General features: G+C 42.9%; 1 protein-coding gene across 3 annotated transcripts in view; it reads right to left on the minus strand.

Annotated features, from left to right (window-relative positions):
• The window catches only part of Amot (angiomotin), a 65,120-nt gene extending 59,821 nt beyond the window's left edge, over positions 1–5,299 (minus strand). The window contains exon 1 of one of the 3 annotated variants that reach the window (XM_077107744.1): positions 4,895–5,299. The gene's annotated coding sequence lies outside the window, so the exon portion shown is untranslated. Of the gene's footprint in view, positions 1–4,811 lie in introns of all 3 variants that reach the window. The other 2 variants (XM_077107746.1, XM_077107745.1) reach the window with 2 other exon arrangements.
• Between the last annotated feature and the right edge of the window lie 701 nt (positions 5,300–6,000).

Below are 6,000 nucleotides of genomic sequence, written 5' to 3' on the forward strand. Positions count from 1 at the left end.
TGCTTCCCAGAAGGGTAACTGAAGCTTAGAGCAGCTAATTCATCTACCCTTGGTCACATGGCAAGTCAGAAAGGACTGGGCAGAGAAACCCAGATCCTGGCTTCAAGTCACACAGGCTAATGCCATTTCATGGAGCTGGGGCAAGAGTGAAAGTGACTTTACAAATGTCAAGCAAGCCCACGGAGTTGTTTTTTTTTTTTTTTTTTTAAGTAGATTTTTTTAAGAGTTGCTTTAGGAAATATTAGCAAATAGATCCATCTGAATTTTTCCCCGTGAGCACATATTACAAAAAATATTCTTGTACTTCACTTGGTACCTCATAAATATGAAAGATCCATACCTTGTTTTTCTATTTTAGAGAAAGTTCATTATTGACCCCATCAAAAATTGGAGATTTCATGTTGGCTATAACTTTGTTATCAAAGGAAAATTAAAGGTCCACAGAACTGAACTTTCACTACATGGTGAAGAACCTATTGTGTGTGAGCCACTTCATTGCACCTACATATCTTTTATTTAAATGCCTTTAGTCCTTAGTTTTCTTGCTATTTTTTCAGACTGATTTAAACATATTTTTTTCAAAGATATAAAACTAGCTTATCTGTGCTGGCCAGCTTCTTTCTCATTCCAGAGATTTCATAGTCTACCCAAATTTATACCGTTTTAATGGGATATCATAATACAGTGCTTTAAGAATCATTGCCAATGATTTAGATAAAATAAAATGTGGTTTCTGGTTTTTGTTTGTGAGTTTTGTTTGTGTTTGTTTTGTTACTTTAAAAGAATGGGGGAGGGTAACAGGCAGTCATAAGAATAGAAGTAAAAGCCTTGTTAGATTTATCAACAACCCCCAAATCACAGAAAATTGTTTAGTGATTATTTATTAAAACAGAAACAAAATGTATGTGATGCTTCATGTGTACTCGGTCAGGTTCCAACTTCATTCCTCTACACAGGTTTACAAAGCAAGGACTTAGGTAAACTCTTATTTTAAAACAACATTGTCTATTTCTATGACTTATAATTATGTAAAATTCACTTTAGTACAGGCATGACTTGAAAAGAACCAGGGAAAATGAATGCAGGTGATCTGTTAGGATGCTGGGATTTCTGATAAAGTTTTGCACAGCATCTTAGCTTTTCAATTTGATGTTGTTAAACTATAAAACAATGAATTTATATTGATATATCTTTACAGGCTCTTTTAAAAAAAACAAAACAGTATGACTATATGATTGAATTTCTAACAAAGCACCTCATGTATTTCTAGAAAGCACCTCATTCTAGTAGTAATCATTCACATTTGCATCCAATAATGAAGGCTAGAGAGAGAATCAAAAATTTCTGAGAACTGACTCTCAAAATCACACAGCCTGACCTCCGCAATTTACAGTGGAGGATGATTGCCAAGGGTGGTAAACCAAGTTAGAGTTGGGCCTACAGCCCAGGTCGTTCACAGCAATAGGCTCAGAGGAGAACTTACCATAGATTCTCAGATTTAAAATGGCATCAGTTACCATTAGTTACTAGAAATGTTTTTCTGGATCCTTGTGTTAGTCAAATACAATAATTAGAAATAAAATCTATTACCGAAATGAAGTAGACATCCCATCCTTAGACTTGTTCAAAATCCATGAAATACAATTAATTTCCAGAAAGTAATCTTAGCTCCCTTCTCCAAACAGTTGTGGGCCGGAGCTAACATGGCCAGCATTATTACAAGTCAGAATGATTTAGACAATTAACTCCAACCAACATAACAAAAAAAAACTTTCAAAGCCAAATAATGACCTCGTTTAATTCAAGCAATAATCATTACAACAATTTCTAATGTATTTCTTTATGCAATAAATATGTTCCTGAGAAGATCCAGTTATAGTAATTTTTATGTATATATCAAGTTACCGTTTAAAGGCACTAAGTACGAAAGTTAGTTCTTTCAAAGAAAGCTGTTGGATTCTTCTATAAAGAAAAAGACCTATTTTCTTTCTTTTTCTTTCTTTCTTTTTTTTTAAGATTGTGTGTTGTGTGTATGGAAGGGGCAACTTCTCTCCTTTCCCCGGCCTAAAAAGGATCAGAAGCCCAGTATAGGGGAGGTAATGCAGTATGGCCAGCATGTTTAATGCCCCCTTAGTTCCTTGGACCAAATTGTAACCTCTGACTTGGGAGTGGGACCCTCGATTTTGGACCAAAGTCCACAAAAGGCAGCAAGGAATGAAAAGTAAGAAAGACTAAAGACAACACATCATAGTAAAACACCAACAAAAATTCCTGGGGACAGGAAATCAATGGATCACAATTCTAAACAAATTGGTTTAGTCTCCAGCTAATTAACTTGTCAAGCAGATCTCTAAATCCACTGAATCCATGGGAGAAAGAGGTGATGTAATAGGAGATTTGGAAACATCTACCCATTTACCATCCTAAAAGGCTCTGCCACGACCACACACACCTCTCTCCACTCCTTTCAGTGGGTTTAAGCTGGGCTTAATGGGTGCAAAGGACAATTTCTACCAGACAGTCCCTAAGAATAGACTGTTCTCATGCATTCCAAATCCTCAGTCTCCATGGAGGAGACTACCTGGCCACAAGCATTTTCCAAGAGGGAATATATCCTCTGTTCTTCTTCACTGGTAACATCCCCCACACCCTGCTGCCCCAAACAAAACAATTTCAAACCATCCTGAGAAGTTCAGGGGACTTTTCTGGGGTAAAGGAAAAGAAAACTTAAGAGCGGAGCAGGAGAGTGTGAGAAACTCCTCTTGTCTTCAAATGGGGAAAAAAGGCCTTAAAAAGCTGGATCAAAGGAAGAAAGGGGGATGGGGGAGAATGGCTGCTTAATTACAAAGACACCCTTTTAAAGAAGGCACAGGCCCTGGGAGAGGGCTCTTAGGAGAGGCCCAGAAGCAGATGTACCCACTTAGGATTCTGGCACTCAATGGGACCTCAAAGTCAGAGCATCCATCCCTCTGCCGTCCCATTAGAAGGTTCTTAAAACATTCTAGAAAGAATCTGCTTCATTCTTTATAAAACTTCAGAAAAGGCAACTCCACAGAATGCCCTAGTTATGCATCAGTCTAATAAATCCTACTTCATAAACCAGAAATGAGATTTTAAGTTCCAAATCCCAAACGGTATTGAATATGAATTTTTTAAATTCCCTTTCTAAAACCTTTTAAAATAGGTAAGCAGCCCCACAACGTTCACGTGAAAGTTACTGTACATACAACTGTGGTCCCACGTTTACTTCTCGTCCAGGCTGTAAAGTTAAAAAAAAAAAAAAAAAAAAACTTCTTGCAATTTTACAGAGCCACAAACTTTTCCAAAGAAAGAAGTAACCTCAAATGAAGTATGATGTCGTGCCAGAAAGTGTCTGTAAATGACACCGGATAAACCCATAGAGAATAGCTGGAACCTGAGTTATCCTCTGTAAATAGATGCAACTACTCTACAACCACCTGGCTATTAAAATGTCCCAGGCCAGTTACAAAATGTAGTTTGGTCAGGCCAACTTTTCCCTCCCAGCTGATCCGAAACCTGATAGCCTTTAAAACTGTCGCCATGTAACTTTCCTTCTCTACCTTCCTGCTTTCCTTTCCCCCACTAAAATCAACCAAAGGAATTATTTTAAATATAATAGCTTGCTCCCAAATAAGCAACAGTCCACAGATATCTCAGTAACAGGTTTTTAAACACCACCATTCTTAAGACCTTAATGTCCTTGTCCATTTGAAGATAGGTGGAAGATAGGTGAAAATTTATCCCATGTCCAAAACGCATTACAGACTATTCATAGTTACTAAATGGGGGTACTGAAAGGTCTAACTGAGGAGGCTTCACAAAAGCTGGCCTGAGAAAGAACTTTTCACAAAGCCTAGCTCAAGGACACTTAAATATCCTTAGCCCTTCATCATTGAAGATTATGGTGACTAATTATCTTCCTTTTGAATGGGAGAAGGTTATATTCATAAAAGTTTTAAACCACCTCCCAATGTCCACTCCTCGTGGTAGGGAGAGGGAGAACTGAACAAATCAACTCAAGCTGTGGGAAAACTTTTGCTAAATGTACTAGAGACTGAAAAACACTCTCACATAAGCTTTCCCTTTTCCTCTACCATTAATTTGTAATGAGTCACTTGCTGAAAATTATCAGTATATTGTTATTAACGGTAATTTATCAGGGACCCCTCACAGTTTATAAAGACTGTCATTTTCCCTCTCACTTTTCCTACTCATCATTTTCATATACCAAGAAGTCCATTTTTACTGTTGAAGCACCAGGCTTGGAAACTCAAGGCACCTGCTTGACAGTGCAAAATTACTTACTGCCATCTTCAGATCTTATAAAGCTAGGAAAGGCAACCCCCACCTCACCATGAACACCAACACCAAAACCCACAAGCATATACACAAGAGGTAGCTCTGTTGTAGATTACTCCCAGCCTTTAAAACTTCAAGAATTCACAGCCCGGGGGTCAGGGAGGGTGTGCCCCCACCCCAAACCTAGAAAGCCCTGAGTTATCTGAGATAATCACGAATATTCATGCTGGAAGTTAAGGTAGACCTCAGCTTCCCTTAAGTCTTTAGTTCCTTAAACGATTAATTACCTAGAGACCTACAAGATACACAGGAGGCAAGGAAGTAAAAGTACCATCAAGTAGTGGTACCCTCTAGCATCTCCTCGCCAAAGTAGGACGGGAGAGGAGTGCGCACTCTTCGATTTAACTCGCTGTACATCCCAAAAAACTCATGGCCAGCTGCAAAAAAAGTAGAACATTCGGGTAACCCCACACACATCTAGACCAACTCACTCACGCCAAGGGCACAATCAAGTTCACGCCACCATGGATTTCGGTCCCAGTTCCCCCGCGAAAAGTAACCACGCGTCTCCTACCCCTAAAGGCAATGAAGATGACGACTCCCTGCTAGCTGAAGTGGCTTCGGTCCCGGGCCAGAGGCCAGGGATGGGCAGGGGGGAAGCCCCAACTCCTGGCTGCTCCCCTCCTCGCTGCTCCGTCCGGGATCTCCTTGGCGGCAGTGGACAGGCAGGATACCGGGCCGGAGGGTGGAGCAGCGGATGGTGGGAAGCTAGACAGACTGGAGGTGGTGGCAGTGTGGGGGAGGCGGTAGGAACTAAGAGGAGAGGAGGCAAAAGAGAGGAGATGGAGGAGTAATTCAGGGGTCTACCAGTTTAGGCAGCCAGAAAGCTCCTCGGAAGGAAGGGGCGTGACTGCGATGAAGGCAGCTCCTGGGCAAAGGATGGGAGGTTAGGGGAGGGGGAGGAATGGGTGGCTTTTCTTCTTTCGGTGAGCGGCTAGGACCGCCCAGGAGCGAGTGGGGTGGACTCTGGAGGAGGGCGGAGTAGAGGGCGGGGAAATAAGGGCCGGAGCCTGCCCGGACCCTGGAAGGCGGGGGACGGGCACGGAAGAGAGGCGGGGCCGGGGGGCGGGGAAGTTTCAAACAATTGAACGGCGGGGTCCTGGAGCTAGGGTGAAAGCAGGGGTCCTTCGCTCTCCTCTCACCAGCAGGACACGACTTGGTTACGGAAGCCCTGTGTGTGTACGCGCAGGGACTAACCAGGAGGAAGGAAAAGGGTTTGAGGAGACTACAGTAAAAATCCGCAGCAACAGCGCATCAGAGTCGCGTGGGAGAGTCAGTGCAGCTCCCCGCCTCGCAGCGGGAGGAAGAAAAACAACAGAAGTGCTGAAAAGCAGCTTCTACCAAACCTATTTAAAATAATGCAGGAAGGAGCAATACTCCTTCGTTTTCCTTTCCCTATTGCTTCTTATTACCAGCAGGCTCCCACCCAGATCACAGCTCTGAGAGACACCCTCCTTTCTTCCTTCACTACCCACGGCCTCCCACTCCCCGCCCCCCCTCTCCCGGCTGCGGTTCCTTGGCAGGCGGGGGCCCTAACCCCCTTCCTGGTGGCAGGCCTAGCGGGCAGGTTGGGGGGAGGCGTGGGCGGGCCTTTGCAGAGGCTCCACCTGTGGGGCGGGC

This window comes from Callospermophilus lateralis, chromosome X (assembly GCF_048772815.1).
Source record: "Callospermophilus lateralis isolate mCalLat2 chromosome X, mCalLat2.hap1, whole genome shotgun sequence".
Classification (NCBI taxonomy): Eukaryota; Metazoa; Chordata; class Mammalia; order Rodentia; family Sciuridae; genus Callospermophilus; species Callospermophilus lateralis.